Source organism: Gymnodraco acuticeps, unplaced genomic scaffold (assembly GCF_902827175.1).
Source record: "Gymnodraco acuticeps unplaced genomic scaffold, fGymAcu1.1, whole genome shotgun sequence".
Taxonomy (NCBI): Eukaryota; Metazoa; Chordata; class Actinopteri; order Perciformes; family Bathydraconidae; genus Gymnodraco; species Gymnodraco acuticeps.
This window is the reverse complement of record NW_022991154.1, coordinates 2,664,498-2,686,501: the sequence shown is the minus strand read 5'-3', so window position 1 is coordinate 2,686,501 and position 22,004 is coordinate 2,664,498.

The following is a 22,004-nucleotide window of genomic DNA, read 5'->3' as shown; positions in this document are numbered from 1 at the left end:
TTGAAAGTATGTCCATAGCCTCGGGGGGGGGATTATTCTGTCCATAGCCTCAGGGGAGGGATCTAGTGTGTCCATAGCCTCAGGGGAGGGATCTATTATGTCCGTTCTAGAAATGCAAGGACCTGAAGGAAGCCAAGACTGTTAAGACACTGTAAGTGGGCCATTGATTCGTTGAAGTACTATTTGCTGGGACGTCACTTCCTCCTGGAAACTGATCATCGCGCTCTGCAGTGGCTGAACCGGATGAAGGACTCTAACACACTTCTCACAGGGTGGTACCTGTCCCTGCAACCCTATGACTTTACAGTCCAGTATCGGGCCGGGATAGTCAACTTGGTGGCAGACTGTCTATCCCGGGTACATGAGAATTGAGGTACTGTGCGCTTTAGGAGAAAAGGGGGGGAATGTAATGACGAGACGCCGTTACTAGAGCTCTCGTTAACATGTTTATATAATCATTGTAATGTATAGGGAATATTGACGACAACTTCCCTGTGCACGGAAATAATGTCACTCAGCACTTTAGTGGTGAAGAGTTTGCACTTCATTGGTGCGATTGCACAGTACAGTTTGGCATTGCACATTTGTACATTGTTTATACTATTTATTGATGTAGTATTTATTAAATTGCATTAATTGTATAAGTGTTCACCCCCGTCTTGTCTGTTGCTTCCGGTCTCTGTGTTCCCTCCTGCTGATTACCCGATTGTGTTCACCTGGTGCCCTGTGTTTTCTCCTCCCCCCTCATCTGTGTCTTGTGTGTTTGATATAGTCCTGGGTGTATTTAGGTGCTGTTTTCTGTTAGTCAGGGTTGTTGAGAACTGTGTGGTATACTGTGTGGGTGGTGGAGGGCCGCCCTGTTGTCACAGTGGATGGACACATAAAACAGTTTTCTGTGGAAAAACACCAACCTGCCTGCTTCTGCTATTTTGCCTCCATGGCCGCTCGGGCATTCTCACAACCCTCAAGCAGTTTTATTGACTGTTTGGCTAACTTAGGGGCAAAAGAACAAGCTATAATTATGACATTGACATATAGTGACCTAAAAAAGTAGATAAGCTATTTAATGAACAGTAGTTTATTTACAAATTCAACAGGGTAACATCAGCTTTCAATTAGAGTTGTGTTTTTGTTCATGAAAGTCAAATATTCACTCTCTTGCTAACCTCTGGTCGGGTTTACACCAACTTCTGAGAGAAGTATCTTTGAAAATAGTAAGGCTGAAGGCCATAAAACCAAAACAAAAAGTTGAAACACACAGAGAACAGAAGGAAATAAGATAATTGAGTTATAATTCTCAATAGGGTTTATTACTCCAAGCAACTATTTCACATTACATGTTGTCATTGATCTATTGGACTTTTAAATATTGATTGAGTGCATTTTGAACGCAAGGCTTTGACACACAACCATGTTTTATTCATTGTGGTATTGCTTCTGCTCTAAAAAGTTGGAATGTTTTTTTACCACTGACTTTGTAGTATGAAGATAGTTATCATAAATGTTTATTAACGGTTTGAGCAGACCGTTAATAAACGGTCTGAAAAGAAAATATATTTCCCCATATATTAACTGCCAATATATTACATTATTTAGTGTTCTGATTTACTGGTTAATTGAAAAGATGAAATAGAACAATGAATTTTATTATATAAAGCTTGAATATGTTAAAAACTGTGTTAAAACTCTGTATGCCATAGTCATGTATCGTATAGTTTAATGCTTTAGCAATATAAGCAGGATGTATAACAGAAATCCTTAACATGGGTATTTGTAAAGACCTGTGTTGCAAAGTACGCACTTCCTCTTTCGAGGAGACAAACTTTCTATGCATAGGCCTGTCACGATAATTAATTTTGTTGGACGATACATTTTCCTGGAAATTATTGCGATAAACGGCAATATTGTCGGCACTGTTGTAAGACCATTTTAGACCACTGACATAATGATAATATATAATACTAATTCAAGTACATCCTTTCAAACAGAACTTTTTATTCAACACTCAACATTGCAAATGAAATGTGAAATAATATTCAAATATATAAATGTAATTATAATAAATTAATTAAATCACGCACAACCAAAACAATACATTAAATAGACTCAGGCTGGAAAGCAGAGCTCTCTCTATCTATCTATATATATATTTGGCCATATACAAATCTGTATTTCAAAGTTTTCGAGCAAGGAACAACAACATGTTTGCATTGTCGGGCTGGGCAAATGCATCATTAGGCGCGTTCACACCAAGTACTTTTCCCACAAAGGTTCCTGAGAACTACGATTTACAGTAGTTGTGTTCACACCAAAAAGTCCCAGGAACTAAATTAGTTCTAGAGAACCTTTTTTACCCCCTTTTCAGGCCCTGCTAGAGAGCAGGGACTTTCGTGGGAGAAAAAGGTTCCTGTGTCTGATTGGCTGGGCGGATTGCAAACCACGCCTCGTAAAACTCCCAAAAACTTTTGTGCGGCCGCAATTTTATTATCCTCGCATTGCATTATTAGCATTAGCATTATCCCAGTCGCAGAAACGCAGAGAGACTAATTTATGACATCACAAAATAAAACATGGGAGCGGTGGAGATGAGGAGGTGTCGGCATTCTGGCCGTTTACTCGGAAGGCTTCAGAAGCTGCTGGGAGTCCCAGCAGCTTCTACTTACCAAGTTGGTGTGAACGCGCCTTTTGATTGCAAACTGTCGAGAAGGTGGGGGCTCTCCATCTCCAGCTGTCGTGTTTGCTCCCAGCTGGGAAAACGGAATGGGGTGGTTATGTTTTAGGTGTAGTTTAAGATTTGTGGTATTGCCTGCTTTTGTCGCTACCTTTTTTAAACAAATGTGACATACCGGCTCATTCAAATCCGTAGGTTGGCCTTGTTAATTTGGCTTGAATCCAAAATATTGCCACACCGGAGATGTGTAGTTAGGTTTTGTAACCAATTCCATATCACTTTAAATTCCCCTTGAGTAAGTCACACGTTGTCTCCCGCTTGTCGCTGTATTATTAATTTGGATGCTACACTGCTGCACGTGCACGCAGAGTGTCTGACTCCTGACCTGGCTGTGTGTGTCAGCCCCGCCCCTCACAGCGCGCGTGGCCGGCAGCCACACGCGCTGTGAGGGGCCAGCATTTTAGCCAAATGCTGGTCACATCCTTATGTAAACGGCAATTTATCGAGCTCAGAAAAGTTATCGAGTCCATTTTTATTTATCGTACGATAATTTATCGATTATCACGACAGGCCTATCTATGCACTTCCCCTTTTGAGGAGAACATCTGTTATGCATTTCCTTGCGGGAAGTGGACATTTAACCACAACAACGAAGAAGGACACTTCTAACGCACCAGCTTGCACGCACAGGATGTGACAAACCCCGTGTCAAACCATGTGACAAGCCGCGGGAAAGAAACGGATAAAAGAAGACTGAAGAACATCAGAGTGCAGTTCCCTTTTGAACCCAGTTCGAACTTGAACTCTCCAGCTTTAGCAGGCAATGGAAGATGATCTTATAGCCTACTAACTCATAGTGAGGCAAACCTAAATCTCAGATATAATATGTATCTGAGCAAAACGCATTTCATTTTTTATTGATGTGTGGTGTTATAACTTGTGAAACTTTAATAAAACTACCTGTTCACATTTGTGAGAGGAAACTAAAGTTCATGTAGCCCTTCTGATCATTGTTGGATAAGTGACAAATCAGACGGAAATGTAACCTGTTCCCACATAGATTGAGTCCTGAGTCCAGTTTTGATTCCAGTGTCCTGTTCCTTGGTTGAGGATCAATCCCTGACGGAGTCTTGCAAAACGCCAGAGAAAACAACGGGTAAGTCGCACCTAGGTAACTCTGTTGCTGAATTCTATGTCATTTTGGAGGTCGCCATGATCGATTGATCTTACATACGGCAGCAGTGCTTTACGGGTATTGAATCCCAAGGTTTCAGAGGTGTGTTCATTATGGTCTGTGTTTAAAGTCTAAAGGGGTAAACTAACAGGGTAAAGTTAAAATGGTGTAAAACTGATGAATGGAGGTAGTATCGAAAGAAGGGAGTTTGTCGGTACCTCGTGGTGGTGTGTGAGGACACACCTTTTATGCCCGGACTGAGTAAAGACCGAAAAATATTACAACACTACACCAACTGATACTGATTAATAATCAACAGGAAAAAAATAATATAGATATATAGAATAATATATTGTGTTAATATATTACAATATATTGTAAAATACAAAAGTAATTGCTGCTTTTCATATATTGAGTAATATATGAAAGTATATTTAATAATATATCTTAATGTATGTCATTATATATTTAATAATTATGTAATATGGGACAACATATGGTACATATTGGTTGTGTATATATTAGGGCCGGGACTCGATTAAAAAAATTAATCTAATTAATTAGAGGCTTTGTAATTAATTAATCGAAATTAATCGCATTTTTAATCACATATAAATATTTGACCTGAGAACAGTGAGAAGCAATTTTTTTCACATGGATTTTAGTATACCATTAAGCGCATTCACACCGCAGTACTTTTCCCACAATGGTTCATGAGAATTTATTTCATGAGAACTCTTTGAACCTGGGGGTGGATTAGGCAAATGAAGCCGCTGACGTCACTTCTTCTTCTTCTGCTTTGGGTTTACTGGCAGGCCGCAAACCACTTCACGGCGTATACTGCCGCCCAAAGTCCCCGGAGTTGGGGACTGGCTTCAGTAGAAGCTGCTGGGAGTCCCAGCAGCTTCTACTGAAGCCTTCTGAGTAAATCGCCAGAACGCCGACACCTCCTCATCTCCACCGCTCCCATGTTTTATTTTGTGTTGCCATAAATTAGTCTCTCTGCGTTTCTGCGCTGGGCTAATGCTAATAATGCTAATGCGAGGATAATAAAATGGCGGCTTCACAAAACTTTTTGGGAGTTTTACGGGGCGTGGTTTGCAATCCACTCAGCCAATCAGAAATATAGCTCTTTTCTCACAAGAGAGCCGCACGAAAGTCCCTGCTCTCTAGCAGCTCTCTGCTCTCTAGCAGGGACTTTCGTGGGGGTAAAAAGGTTCTCATGAACTAATTTTAGTACCGGCTCTTTTTGGTGTGAACGCGATAAAAGAGGCTAACGTCCACGCTAGCTTCCACGCTAGCTGCTATATGTTTTGCATTGAGGTGATACTTGAGGCTTGATGTGCTGCGGTGATATGCGAATTCCTTTTTGCATAATTTGCACACAACCGTGCTCTTATCGACTCTTCCATCCGTCCGTTTTTTAAAACAACATTTCCCACTGTTGTTCACTGTGGTTTGTTGTTGTCTGAAGTCAGGAACGTTAGTTGGTGCTCCAGTATAATCGGTACGCCTGAAACTCATCCAGTGAGAAACGTTCCGCGGTGCAAAAATAAGTGCGATTAAAATGCGTTAATTTTTTTAACGCGTTAATTTTTGTGTGATTAATTCATCTTAATTAACGCGTTAAAGTCCCGGCCCTAGTATATATGTGAACATACATTTATATTAATATTTATATGGGGACAAGTATGTACTACAGTATATATTCAGATTGATATGGAGACATGTATGTACTATATATTCACAATTATATGGGGACATGTATGTACTCAACACAGTCTCACTCCCTGATAGTCCAATAGCGACGCTTGGTCAGGGTCCTTTAGCGTGCAGTTGTGACGCGCCGAGTCTCCTTCAGCTTCATAAACGGACGCAAAGAGCTTTCAACTGATTGCAATGTATTCCCATCGGCTGGGGTATTTGACGCTCAGGGAAGCACCGCATCGGTCCATGTCGGTGGCAGTCAAAGGCAATGTGAGCATCCATTCCAACCCAGTCTCACAAAAAAACGTGTAATAGCTACATTGGTCCACAACTTGGTACGTAGTATTTCTACAAAAACACCTCTGAAATTGTAAGATCCCTACGTTTTTTTTCACTATTCATTTCCAATGGCTGTGTCACGTGATCTTCAAATTTCTCCCTGCAGAAAAAAAAAACATGGCCGACCTTCGTTTTATTCTCGGTGGAAAATGCCTATTTTAAGGTTAGTTTGGCCATTAAAATGCGTTATGATGTCATTTGATGCGAGAAATATGAGTTGTTATTTCAGATTATGTGTGCAGTGGATGTACATGATCTTTAGTTTGCTAGTTATTACGAAGATTACTTCAGAAAATGGTGTCCATACAACGTTTTTATTGTTACCAAGGTGGTTGCTAGGGACGCTGCTATCGATATTATTTCTGTTATGTAACTGTTTAATGGTGTTATCTTTATTGCTACCCCCTTCCCCGTCAATTTATAGTGTTGGTACACAACACAAACGTATACATTTAACAAAATCCGCATCTAAAATTGTGGCATAGATACGTTATTTTCTCCTGTGCGATTCTGCAACCCAGTCTCACATCTCACAGCACATCGTCATAAACAAATACCGGAAACAGACCGAAAACATTTTTTTTTAAATAAAATAATACTTTATTCCGAGTGTGCTTGCTTTTCTCTTTGAAAGTCGTCACATAACGGCATTGTAATACAGGTTCGGCTGCTTTTGTGTTTTTCCCCTTCAATTCTGAGAAACAAATGTTTTTTCGGAGTTTAGGATGGCAGAACACTACACTACCTATAATCCTCAGCTATCCTTCCGCTTAGCTCAACAAACCTCGTGATTGGTACTCAAGCTCTGTGATTGGTTGACCTCCAACTGCATTCCATATGAAAAAAAACGTTTGTGAAAGATCAAATCATACTTTATTCAGCAGTGCTTGCTTTACTCTTTGAAATTCGTCACATTAATGAATTGTAATAAATGGTTTGGCTGCATTTTCACTAGCAGGAACCATGCCAAAACAGTGTGATGTTTGTAAGTTTATTGAAGTAACATGTGAATGATATGAGGGGGGTGAAGGGATGTTCTGGGAGGACGAGCTGTGGTCCGTGCAGTGGGAGACTCAGAGTGGGGGTTCCATCTGCGGCATGATCTGCGTGGGCTGATTACGGGCCCCCAGATGATACCTGGAATTAAAATGTTAGTATACACCAGGGGTGCCCAACCAGTCGATCGCGACATGTGTCTAAAAATAGAACAACAATATTCTGTTGTATCGTTAATGTCCTATAACATAATCCTCCTGTGCCAGAATAATGCACTTGAACGCATCAAAGCTTTGTGATTGGCCGGCGTGACCCCATGTGTCGGGGCGTGGCCGGTGGGCAGTGGGCAGTAGTTCGCTGACGTTGTCCGTGTCAACAGGAGTGACAGTCCGCAGACACACAAGACTGCAATTATGGCAGAAGCAAAAAAGCCCAAAATATAATTTTCACTCTGACTGAGGACGATTATTTTTGTATCTATTCCAATTCAAAGTCCATCCATCTCATCTGCAATGCGAGCGTGGCTTTATCGAAGAAGGGTAATTTAGGAGTGGCATTTCAAAACAGTGCACAAACGCTACGAGACGGAATTCCCTCCTAATTCTGCCCTACGCTCCCAAAAGGTGAGGGACAGGACATGCAGCTAAATGCACAGCAGTCCATTTTCACCAGGCCCAACAACAAGAGCAAGGCTGCTACCATAGCATCTTATCGTGTCAGTCACGTTCTTGCGAAACACATGAAGTCTTTCAAAGATGGCGAAGTTGTGAAAGAAGCATTCCTGGAGGCTGCCGACGCGCTTTTGGGGGACAGTAAAAATTAGCATTTCAACAGGTTTTTGATATAATAAAAAACTCAAGTTAGATACCGTTATTAATCAGCTGTACGTTTTAGTTTGTTGGAACTTATTCATTATAATTATTGCACAAAATGGTATAAGAATGCAAACATTAAGATCTGGATGGAGACAAGCAGTGGCCGGAAGTTTTGCCGGATATAAATAGGGGAGGCCGTGGTTCGAGGCAGAGTTTTAGGCGTGGCCATGCACCTGAACCTATGTTAACAATTTAACCTCATAAATATTACACATCTGTCGGAGTTTATTTATCTACAGAGATTGAGCCTCAGAATAGACAGGAGACTATTATTTTACCGTTCTATTTTAATTTCACAATAAAGTTATTAAATCGTAATATTTGTTTTGATATTATTGTTTTTTATTAACTAGACCGCTGGGTCATGTTAAGACCATCTTTTCTGTGTTGCTGTGGGTTTTTCCCATCGCTTTTGTGTTACAAATATCAAAACAATATATGTGTGGACACAAAATATATCCGTCGTAAACTAAACCGGAAACAGCAGTATATTTGATTGTGTTAACACTGTAAACTTTACAGCTTTTTAACCCAAACCACCTACTAGTTAAAGCACGTTATTAGACGTTTAGAGTAATTGCAATGCAGGTAGATTGTGTTGCTTTTTAATGACGTTTTAAAATGCCTTTTTCTTAATATCTTTCATTTTTCTAAAGCACTTTGAATTGCCTTGTGTTGAAAGGTGCTGTATAAATAAACTTGCCTTGCCTAAGGTCTGCTGCATGTTTTGTTGAATGTGTTATATTTGATGAAAACATTTACATATTAAGAGTACATACAAATTAGAGGGAAAGTAGAAGGTCAATGATAGACATATAGAATAGAAAATATCAAGAAGATACTGTAGTGATCTCTACAATAAAACAGTACATCCAGTAGTGCCGGATGTAAAGATATTAATAGGAGGATGTGAAAAACAGACAAACTAATTAGGCTTTATTAAAACATTAAATAATACTTTAGGTTAAGGTCATCTCTTAAATACATGTAAGCAAAAAGCTTTGAAGCACCAATATTATATATATTTATTATACTTATAAGATGTATGTAGATAGAATAAGAAATGTGCAGAATATGACAGTTTAATAGTGGAGGTATACACATATTGTATCTTGTAATCTTCTCTGGTCCCCTCCCCAATCTGATCAATGACGACATGTAGGCTATAGCCGCATGTCATCATTTCAGCGCTGGTTGTCTTGGTGGTGCAAAGCAAACAATGTGGGCTTCGTAAATAATTGGACAGCCTTCTGGGGAAAACCTGGTCTGATTAAGACCAGATTAAGACCATTCTACTTTGGAAGGTGCAAATCTCATTTCGGCAAACATTTCAGGGCTTTGTGGACGTAATCCATGACAAACTGGAGTTGAGACCAGGAGGCGGAGTCGCAGTCTTATACGCTTCTCTGCGCTCTCTCCTAGGCAGTCATCCATAGGAATCCCGAACCCAATAAAATACCCAATATTAACGGTGCGTGTGTCTGCCCAAGGACAATTTAAGGTAGTGATGCTCCGATCGCCAATTTTGGGGCCGATCGCCGATCGCTGGAATCAGTATCGGCCGATACCGATCGCCGATCCGATCGAGTGGGCGGGGCCTAAATGGAAGATTTAAACATCACTTTAAATCTTCCATTTAAAGTGATGTTTAAAACTCAGTTAATGGGGCTCATTCACTTGAGCTTCCACAAACAACAATCAACTTAATAATTACATTCAAATGATGTACATTATTCAAGTTTACATTCACTTTGGATAATAACACGGGAGAACTTAGCGGAAGCGCTCTCTTTTCCTCTCTCCCTCTCTCTCTCCCCCCTCTCCTGACAGCCTGTCAGTAGGCTTGTTTGAGACAAGCGAGACTTGCGCAGACCTGCGCAATTGCGATCAACGTCTTGCTCGTGCGTTGCATGATGGTTAGTAATTTTGTCCGACTTGCTCTGGAGGCTCGCCTACATGAGACGTTGAAATCTTGCGGGACAAAGACACCCGCAGCCTTAAGAGCGAGGCGCGGCGAGTCGGCGCAGTGCCTCTCCACGGGCTGCGGAAGCGAAATGCTTGATGGGAAACGACTCGCTGGTATCTCGAGCTGAGCGCTCATTGGTGGTTTTTACCACGTGCTGCTGATGAAACTCTCCAATTGGCTCGGCAAAAGTTTGTTGTTGTTTTGTGTCAGTTTTACGTCGTCCCTTCCGTTCATTTTTCATCATCGTTCCACAATGTTTATTATCATGAAATTAATATCTATATATTTTATACTATACTTGCACTACTTACCGTTTTCATACTTTATATATCTTAGCATATTCATACACACTATTCATACTGCTCACAGGCTGCTGTGTATATCTAGTGTATTTATACCCTGTTTATTCATCATTCAATTAATTCTATATTTTATTCTGTAGATTGTGTACATTACTTTTCACTTTACTGCTTGTCGCACTCCTGGTTAGAAGCTAAAGTGCATTTCGTTGTCTCAGTACCTGTAATATGTGCAATAACAATAAAGTTGAATCTAATCTTGAGCAGGAACAAATGTATTTACTTAGTACATATCTGACATTAACGATTAAACACATGTGTGCATTCTTTATAAATGCAAACCGAGTCAAGCCGACTCCGGAGGTGGCGGTATGCACCTTAAAGTTGTTTGCAATCCGCCAAAAAACCGAGAGAAGAAGAAGAAGACGAAGCCGACTCCGAGCATGGACTCCCGGCCCGTCTACACTACAGGCGTCAAAAAAGCTTGAAGCTGGGCGTGTCTGAAGCTTGGCAAGTTTTTGCGAGCAACGCGACCAACAACCAATCACATGAATCTCCCGCCCCCGACATACAAAGCAATAGCAATGTTAAAACGAAGTAAACTGGATATAAACTCCCCAAACAGGCGAAAACCTACCAGTTTCACCCACTGTCTCTGCCACCTCCCTCCATGCCTGGTTCCTCCGGTTTGTATCCCGGTAAATAGTTCTGGTCGTAAAGAACCGGGTGATTTGCTACCGTAATTTCTCGTTTGGAATATGAGGAAATGAACTGCGGTCTGGCTCTCCTAGCTTGCACGCGGTTTGATTGGCTAGCGCTTGTACTGGCGGGATTTGCATAAACGGGATTTGATTGGCTGACGCCAGCTTCGAGCAAGCATCGAGCCTTGACGCCGATAGACGCTCGCGATGCTTGCAACGCCTTGCCATGCTACCCACAATGCAGTTCGGCGAAGTTTGAAAATATCCTACGTCACCCCATTCAAATGAATGGGCGAAGTGTTGAAAGCATTTTTTGACGCCCGTACTAGTGTAGACGGGCCATCCGAGCTGTCCGACTTCAGGCGAGCTTTTTGAGACCTCCCCCGGCTGCGATCGGCTATTCTCGTCTACTTTCGAGGCGAGCCGCAACGCGTCTCAAACAAGCCTATTATCTCATGCAGCTCACTGATCCAGTAATGAGTGACCCGACAATGAAGAATACATATATTTATAATAACTAGTTTAGCTTGTTCCAGAGGTAGATAAAATAGCTAAGTGTGTTAGGTCTAACTCTTACGGTACGTCCACACAGCAGCTTTTTAAAAATCTTGAAAATCTTGGAGCTGGGTGTATCTGAAAGCTTGGGGATTTTTTGCGAGCAACGCGACCAACAACCAATCACATGAATCTCCCGCCCCCGACATACAAAGCAAAAAACCCATTTCAGATTGTCTTTACTCACCAATCAAGCGCAGATTCTTTGTGTTCTTCTTGTCTATAAGAGGAAGCAAGATATTAGTCTTACATCTTTTTATTTCTGTAATGATATGTTGAACAGCAGATACAACTCCCTGTATTTAGCCTTAACTGTCAATAATGTACACAAGCTATTTAATTAAGCAATCATACACTCCAGTACAGGCGTACAATAATGACGTTAAAGAACGGCCTCAAGTGTATGATTGCGATTCTATAACACAAACTATCATTGTAATCAACAATATCGTAAAATAATTTCATAATGTGGGCTAATTTGCTCCCAAACCTTCACTTTCTGCTTGAGTTCATCTCCGTCAGAAAGTAGTTCCTATAAAGTAGTTCCCTTGGTAACGAGAGCCGATCAATCGAACACTCATGCTTCCCCGCTTACAGTTATTGATATAATTATAGTAAATAATATATTATTAACCAATTTATTGAAAACAATTTATTGACAACAATTCTTGAATTAGGCTATTTATTTATTTATTTACATATTTAACATTTTGGCTTCAGAATGAAGGTGGATGTTCATGCTGCCATTAAACGTGCAATTTTTTAAACAACTCATGAACTCCATGCCAGACTTTTTTGCAGTTGGTGCTGTGGTGTTCACAGAAGAGCTTTCCTCCAGTGGCCGTTTGGCGTGTCCCGGACCGGCAAAAAGCGCGTTGCTCCACATTTGTCTGTTGTCCAGAGATGGAGCCCAGTAGCTGCGAAGCGATGACTTATTTTTATGCCCGCTAACAGACATGATTTCTCTGGCCTCCAACCCTGCCTCCGCCAGCCGCTGCTTACTTCTTCCTTCTCTCTGTCTATACCTGTACTCTCATGTTCCGATGAACCCAGCTTCCCCAAATGTCTTTCTTTTTGGTGGCTATATACGCCGGGATCCGGAGTCATGGATGATCCTGCGCTCCTCTGTCCTGGATCGCGAGCCCTGGATCTTGAGTCGTGGCTGTGGTCCTGGATCATAGGTCCTGGATGGATATCCTCGTGGATTCATCTTCCTATTATACACACATGCATTTCCAAACATTTGGACTACCTATGTTGCAAATGTATTATCTTTTCAATTTACACACGGCATCTATTGCACGTCTGTCCGTCCTGGGAGAGGGATCCCTCCTCTGTTGCTCTCCCTGAGGTTTCTCCCATTTTTCCCTTTAAACTGTGGGTTTTCTTCGGAAGTTTTTCCTTGTACGATGTGAGGGTCTAAGGACAGAGGGTGTCGTATTGTCATACTGATATTTTGTACAAACTGTAAAGTCCACTGAGACAAATGTAACATTTGTGATATTGGGCTATATAAATAAACACTGATTGATTGATTGATTGATTCACTGCTGATCACTACGCACTGAATACTGTAGCATTTAATCACGTATGTTATGGTTTTCACAGGCTACTATAACGAAAAAACATCAATATTTTAGATAAAATAAAGTATATCTAATCTTATTATCTTAATTGTAATTAAATAATATAGTCTTTATATATAAAATAATCATAATGTAAATGTTTACACTTCTTTATTTTGTATGCTCATACTTTTACCTTTACAATAGTTTGCTTTAATATGCAGTATATTTTTTGTAATATTGTTGTGTTTTTACACAGTACAGTCGATCGAAGTAAATCAACTTATACATTATCATGTATTATAATGTCTTGTATAAGTATACCATACATTAACCCCATTATAGCAGATGCCACATTGAATGGATGAACACATTTATTTCTAAATATAAGTTGTAAAAATACTTATATGTATTTAATACTAATAACATAATGATTCATTTTACTTTCAGATGATAATACTTTTCCCTTGGGCAATTGACAATTTTGAATGCAGGACATTTACTTCTAACACGGGAGAGTTTTGTCACATTCCAATGGGCCATTACTTGATTTAAAACAAAGAGAGTCACAGCCCTGCGTTGATTTAAGGGAGCTGTCGGGGGGATGGGGGCAGTGGCGCCTCCAGAAATATTTCATAGGGGTGGCCAAATGGGGCCACTGAAAATCTTGGGGTGGCCCACCAAAACCAAGAATGTAATTGTTGTAAAGGTATAGACTAGATGAAAACAATGGCAAAGAGAATCACCTACTGATATACTTTGGTTTCTTATACTATTCATCTGAAGTGAATATAATACGGATAGTTAACATTTGACTTCAAACAACATTTAAAAGAACCTTGTTTTGTGTTATGCATACATGTGTTAGGTGATTTATTGTTTTGTTTTTATACATGCTAGTTGTTCTTTCCTTTTAAAAAGACAAATACAGCTTAATTAAAATAAGTTCCTTTATTGTAAGGCACAAAATGTTCAGCATTCTCAACACATACAATACACAAAGCAACACAACATGTTCTTCAGTTATATTATGTCTCTAGGTTATAAATAGTTTTAGACTGAACAAAGCTGTTTGTGTCACACTGGGATCAAAGATGATTGACATGACTTTATTAAATCAAGTTTTAAAACATGACTATTTTATTTCAACAGGACCCAAAAACACAAGGGGTATAAAATGGTAAATACATACTGTGATTGAACACAAAAACACCATCTATTATTGACCTTTATAGCAAATTCAAAACATTATAAATGATACAAAACACCACCCGTTGAAAATAGGTGACGAGACATATTTCAATTTTTTTTAGATTAGGCCACTGTGGTGAGAGTAATACATATGGCTTGTATTCCATTTGTTTTTAAAATGTATATGTATACTTTATAAACAAACTGGTTACCCTTTTTTTTAATTAGCATACAGAACATTATGAAAACAAACTTGACTATTGGTCGGCTCATAACCTCAGAACACAGAAGAGGAAAAACTGCATAGATTCTCGTTTTTGAAGGAGCTGCAGACCTAAAGTGTGTAGAATACTTAAATGATTAAAAAGGTCACAATCACATTAATAAAACTGTATTTAGGTTTTAGTTTCACTTTTACAAAACAGAGTTCCACATGTACTTTCTAGCATGTATGGCCATCTCCTCACTAGCCATATGCTGCTGCTCCCCTGCCAGCTCTGTCTCTCCTTTACTCATCTTCTTCTTAAAATAAGAAGAGATGTCTGTTGACTTTCTCTTCATTTTCTGCAAATTGACATTACACACAGCAGTGATTAATAGTAGCCTACGCATTACACCAGCCCAGCATACCGACATCAGCTAACGTTAGCTTAGCAAGCTAAACTAACGCTAACTAGGATAGCTGCCAAAGTGTGTTTCCAGACGAATTATACCTGAAGTCAAGCCAGCCTTTACTGAGCCCCGAGCCTGTTTTCCAGGTCTTCCAGCGTCTCTCGTTTTAATGCCATTGAACACAATTTTTGATCAGAATAACAGCTAAAGGTTAGCATATCTCCGTTTTTTGCTCCCTAAAGCTAACACACTAAAGCCTAAGTGTTGTGGGGCTTAACAGGCAACGAACGTACCTTCTAGAAGTCTGATGGATTTTTGTCAAGTCAGTAGAAAGAAACGTTTTGCTGCAACCTGCTGCTGTCTGTGCGAATCTCAGAGTGGTGCGCACGAGTATCAGAGTGTTACCATGGTGGGAGAGGGAGGGGCTGCAGTATGAGTGTTGAAAGCTCATGGGTCATGTCCTTTTTACACAAACATGGGAAGGTGTGTCTTAGGCCATAGCCAATAGAACATGGGTCGGCAACAGGCGGCCCGTGGGCCATTGTTGGCCCGCCAGCAATAATATTTGGCCCGTAATTTTGAGAATCAAAAATAAAATATTATTTTGAGATTTTTTTTTCTTCTTTTTTTTTTTAACAACATAGGACCGAGAGTCGCACATTAGGGTTTCCGTTAGCCGGTAATCACCGGTTTTTATCTGGTAAAATTAATTAAAACCCGGTAAATTCAAAACCTGCTGGTCAAAATGTCTGGTAATAATTAGGGATGCTCCGATCGATCGGCCGCCGGTCATTATCGGCCGATATTCACTCGTAATAGTTTGATCGGTGCTCTCTATAAAGGCCGATCAGCAGAGCTGGATCTGATCGATATGGACATAATCGCGAGTGAAGTATAACCGGACCCGAGAGAGAGATCAGATCAGCTGCTGCATAATCACCTGAAGCCCCGCCCACTGTTTAGCGCGCTGCATGAGAAACTGACGGGCTGTCAGGAGAGAGAGAGAGGGAGAGGGGAAAAGAGAGGATCCGTTTCTCCCGTGTTATTATCCAAAGTTAATGTAAACTTTTGAATAACGTACTTCATCTACTACAAGTAGTTTGTTTGAATGTAATAATTATGTTGTTTGTGGAATTATTTATTGAAAAATGAATCTGAACTTTTCGATCTGTAACGATTATAAACTGAAGCAATATAAAAATGACTCCCATTAACTGAGTTTTAAACATCAGCATTTCCTGTCATAGTCTGGTGATTACCTGCTAACGGAAACTTTGCTACACCATTCTTATTATTATTATTGAAACATGACCGGTAAGTTTCAAATTTGTCCGGTAAAATAAATTATGTCCCGACATATCCGCTTACATTCATAATGTCAGCGGAGGGAGGGGAAGCGGCGCTGTGGAAGAGCAGAGTGGCGAGGGAGAGCTGTCATCTTCCCTTTACAAGCTTCATCAAACATGTATTTATCGTGTGATTTTGGAAATAAAAGTTCCATATTCTGAAAGCCAAGACTTTGTTTATTTAAAATCAAACAAAACACCCGAACCCTGAAAAACTATTTTTTTACGCAAATCCACGTTTATTTTTAAATGAGCCGTTGCGACTTCCGACTGATTTCGATAGAGCGGGTCACATATGGCAAATGTGTGGTTGTGGGGAACCAGGTCAATTAAAGTATGTATTTAACTATTAAATACATTGAGTTTGAGTAAAATACTTGGTTACTGATTCATTTAGGTTATAATAGCCTATATTAAATTGCAAAGCAAAACATGCTGTAATTGATTTATTTTGTCCTTTGATATTTTTTAAAGGTTTTCAACCTGAAAGAATCCTAATGTGTCCTTGAAAAGTTGAAATAAAGAAAAGGAAAAAGGATTAGAGTTGTCCATGCGTTGCCCCTCAAGCCTCTCAAATGTGGGCAAACACTCAAATAAATGCCAAAAACCCAGAGAACTTGACAATACTTATCAGAATAAAAGTATGTTAAATAACACTGCTACCGAGTTAATAACTCTACTTTACTCAGTGGAGGCTCGTCCATTGAGGAAAGGGAGGACCATCCTCCCTAACATTTCAGAGAAAAATGTACTTTGAAGAGAACAATAAATACACCTCATTTAAAAGATAAGTCTGTTAAAATACAGATAATAGCCCTGGCTTTGGGACTGAAATGGGGCTAGAGAGGACGAGCCTCCCTTTGGGCGGGTCTAGCCAGAGGCTCTGGATTGGGCGCCTATATCATCAGTGAACCAATCAGCGGATCTGACTGCGCATCAGTGTTGATGGGGAGGGTTATCAGCAATATCAGAGTTTTTTCTGAACCGGGGAATAGGGGCGCTGCGCCCTCTTATCAAAATCAATTCCTTGAATTAGGCTTTGATTATGTTCTGGCCCGCCATCTTGTTGCTCAACAAAAAATTGGCCCAAGGCCAAACTTACTTGCCTACCCCTGCAATAGAAGATGTTGGTTGGGGATAGAGGAGGTGTTTTTTGGGGTTTCGATCCGGTTTTTTGAGCATAAAGAGACTGTTTTTTTGAGAGAGCGCGAGAGAGAGGGGAAAACCCCTGGTATTCTCTCTCCCGGTAGGCTCTGGCCCTCAAGGCTGGGTAAATGGCTCTCGGTAAGGTTATCCTGGAAGGCGTTATTAGGACGTACGGGAATCTTAGACCTAATAGCTTTATTTAGATCTATCCTGGAAGGTGTTAATAGGACGTACGGGAATCTTAGACCTAATAGCTTTATTTAGATCTATCCTGGAAGGCGTTAATAGGACGTACGGGAATCTTAGACCTAATAGCTTTATTTAGATCTATCCTGGAAGGTGTTAATAGGACGTACGAGAATCTTAGACCTAATAGCTTTATTTAGATCTATCCTGGAAGGCGTTAATAGGACGTACGGGAATCTTAGACCTAATAGCTTTATTTAGATCTATCCTGGAAGGCGTTATTAGGACGTACAGGAATTTTATAACTAATGGCTTTATTTAGATCTTGGATAGATGATGAATTAAGCTTTTAGATAAAAATATAACCCCAGCATGATATGTTGCGTATGATTATAATGTGTTACAAGGTAAAAACCCTGTATTAGTTTTGGACCTATTTTTCTTCAAATAAACTGATCTCACCTGTTGGATTGGGACAACTAAAAGAAAATCTGTGCTCTTCTCTCCTGCTTCAAAGGTAAGACTGCACCCTGCCACACACACTTAGGTAGGAACACACTCCATTTACTGATATCAAAATCCTTCGGGATCCCTTAAACAGATTAAAAAAGAGTTGTCTGAATAGAAACAGCAGTTAATTGAACCTGGTTCTTCGGGGAGTTAATAGAGGTGAGATCTTGCTGACGTTGGTGGATCTGAGCCAAGCAGTAAACTTACATAGACTCAATAACTTCGGTCAGGTCAATTAGTAGGTCAGAGTAATTTACCGGAATAAATTATCAGGACCTCCCCGACTCTAAACTGGAACTAGAGACACCCCTCTGCCTTTATAGCCATGGTCCGGTCCGATAGCGCTCAGCTCTCTGCTGCAGAGGAAGATACTAGAGGTTTCTCAATACTCAAATTTCCCCTCTTCGACTCCTCGACTCCTCGACTCCTCGACTCCTCGGTCCTCCGGTTGTGACCCGGAAATGAATTTCAGCGCGCCATGTTGACGGACATCTAATTTCTCTAAATGCACTTCGAGGAGCTATAACCGAGGATACACTGATGGTTCCTCCACGGATGCATTTCCTGGAACGGTGGAGGCGTGACGCACGGCCGGACTTATCTCAGCCAATGACGGCTCTGCATGCATCCCCTGGATATTATTTTAGTAACTGCTTTCATCGCGACGCAATGTTTACAGTGAGAACGTTACACAAATTCACAAATGTATTCACAAATGTTCGATTTTACCCTCGTTACCAAAAGTGGAATAAGAGTTTAGCATGTAAGGGCGGTAACACGAGCAATTTGTCTAAACATTTAGCAAAAGTGCACCACATTCAGACGGAGAAATGCACCGGGTTCGACTGTCTTTCTAGTAGCTCTGTAGCCCCATCCACGAGTAACGTTTCCACGTCAGGTAGGCTATGTATGCTAGCAGCAACACACCGAGTTAACTACATTATACAAACATGGGTTAATGATTTAATACGATTTGTTAAAACATTGTTGTTTCTTTTGATGTGAAATATTATGTATTTAATTTAAATAAAAAGCAATGTTAGTTTTGTTCACAATTTGTTTAGTTAGTTTACCTTATTTTTTTCTCCAAAAGAACCGATAAAAGTAATGTTAAAGGACCGGATCGATAAGACATAGACACAGACATACTTTATTGTCATTTCAACAAGACACAGAGTGTACTATTAAAACGAAATTTCGTTGTACTGGCTTACAGGAACAAGACAATATAAAAACTTGCTAAAATTGTACATATAAATAAATAATAGTGACGTGGTGCTGATAAAATTAAAGATAAAATGTGCGTTTAAATAAAGACTTACTATACATATAAATAAAATAGACATACTATATAAAAAATATGTGCTCTTTACACAGCGTAATGTAATCTTTATGTTACTGGTCTACTTGCTGTTCAGCAGTCTGATGGCTTGGGGGAAAAAGCTATTGCAGAATCTGGCTGTTTTGCTCTTAATGCTGCGGAACCTCTTGCCGGAGTGCAGCAGGGGAGAACAGAGCATGGTGAGGAAGAGTGGGGTCTTTACAAATGTTCTGGGCTTTTGTCAGGCAGCGTTTCTGAGCGGTGTCTCTGATGGGAGGGAGAGAAACTCCGATGATCTTCTCTGCTGTCCTGACCACTCTCTACAGAGACTTCCAGTCTTTGGCATTGCAGTCTCTCGACCAGATGGAGATGCCGCTGGTCAGCACGCTCTCTATGGTTCCTCTGTAGAACGTGGTGAGGATGGGAGGGGGGAGCTGTACTCTTCTCAACCTGTGCAGGAAGTGTCGGCGCTGCTGTGCCTTCTTAAATAGTGATGTCGTGTGAGTGGACCAGGTCAGACTGCTTGTGATATGCACCCCCAGGAACTTGGTGCTGTCTGTAGTCTTCACTGCTGTGCCGTTGATGTGGAGAGGTGGGTGACAGTGCTTTTTGTTCCTGAAGTCGACAATGATCTCTTTTGTTTTATCGACATTCAGGATCAGGTTGTTGGTGTTACACCAGTCTGTCAGATGTTTCACCTCCTCCCTGTAGGCCTGTTCGTTGTTGTCCCTGATGAGTCCCACCACTGTTGTATCGTCCGCGTACTTTATGATGTGGTTGGTACTGAACCTGGAGCATAAGCATAAGCGCTATCGATAAAAGTAGTAGTACCGTTAAAGCCTTAACGATACCCATCCCTATGTGGATGTCAGTTTTACACACATTCTGAGGCCGCCGTGCCTATGTGTTTGTTTTCACTGCTAATTTATGCTTATGTTCTATTAGTGCATTCAAAAATCATTAAAATCATTAATGAAGTTTCAGCTCAGACCCCACGCTTAATATGTCTCCCCCTGGCCCACCTACATTTCTCCAGGCCCACCCACACAATAATTCCTGGCTACGTCACTGCACTCATCTGCAATTTATCAATATAGTAATCATATTTTCTAATGTAAGTCTGTTTGGAGTCTAGTTTTTCTTATACATCTGTGAAAATCTCCCTCAGGACTTAGCTGACACCACTGAGACATAAGAATACAAAAATAACTTTTTAAAAGCTAATGTTGTTGTTTGCTAGTATGTTTGAAACCATTTATAAGGTTACATTTTGTTGTGCTTTTTCTTTTTGTTGCAATGCCCCTAAGTTTCTCAGTAATTTTCTCTGTATTATGAGTAAAATGTCCGTAAATTACAGTGACGTGCGGCTGGTGAGGCACTGACTCTTTCTTTTAAATTTGACCTTAATCGAAATATTCGGTTATTTTCAAAAGCTTTTTTAGTCTGATGCTTCAATTCATTTTAAACAGACCGTTCAACAAAAGGGTCAGTGGCGTTTTTATATGTACAAAAGTGGTGGGAAACACAAAACTTAGATGTCTATATATAAGCTTCTGAGGTTCATGGCTGGTGAGGCTCTGACTCTTCAGGTTTACAAATATTATATTTTGACCTAAATCAAAATATCATATTATTTTCAAAAGCTTTTTTTGTCTGATGCTTCAATTAATTTTAAACAGACAGTTCAACAAAAGGATACCCAAAAAATGTAATTTAATCATTTAAATATTGAATTGTTCTCTCTTAGTAAGATCCCATTTTCAATACAATTGCAGTCTTACCTTGACATGAAGATGAAGTCCATTTGCCTATCCCTCTGGACAAAAATCTCTATTACTTTTTTGTAAAAGTCCTCCTTATGTTCTTGTAGTTTCAAAAGTCTATCATAAATCTGATCTAATCAATAGATTTATGATTCGAAAATTATAAAAGTAGGGTAGACATGTGGATATTATCCGGCTGAACAAAACGTGCATTTATCTAACAGGTTTGTTTCCCACAGATCTTATTTTGAGCTATTTTCTAAAATCCTATGGAGAAATCTCATTGCTTTTTTGTGGAGGGAAGCCATGCGCAGTTTACTTCCGGGTTTTAGGACGCCTCACTGCAGCTCTCTCTCCTCCTCTTCACACACCACACTTTTCGCGGCACACGTACTTACAGCCAATCAGCTCTGAATGATGTGAGATGACGTATGGTGGGGATGGCAGCACTATGCCCCTATGGTCATTATTTTTTTGCCACACACATTAAATAGGACAATACTCTGAGCATGCGCAGTGTAGTTTTTACAGTCACCATTGACTTAAACAGGGAGAGGGAGGGGCAGGATCGGGTTTTGTCCCACATGGCTCTAAACAGCTCAATAGGCACACACTGTAGACACTAATTAGAAGAACACAGACTAAAACAGCAATGAGACGAATCAGATGAATAAACATGATCTTAAAATATATTTAATATATTTTTTTATTTATTTTTTGCATTTTTTTGTAATCATTACTTTTAATACTTTCTGCTGACACTAGGTGGGGCTGTGCCCCACCTGCCCCTAATGGCCAGTCGCCACTGAAAAGGGTAACCAAAATCTAAATATTGGATTGTTCTTTCTTAGTAAGATCCCATTTTCATTACCAATGTGGTCTTACCGTGACTTGAAGATGAAGTCCATGCTATCCTTCTGGACAACAATCTCTAATACTTTTTTGTAAAAGTCCTCCATATCTTCCTCTAGTTTCAAAAGTCTAGTTTGTTGTTTGCTACCGTCTCTGCGTAGAATAACAGTAGCAACAAGAACCTGTGGGCTCACGTGCGCCCCCTTCAGTGCGGCAGAGGTTATGGCTG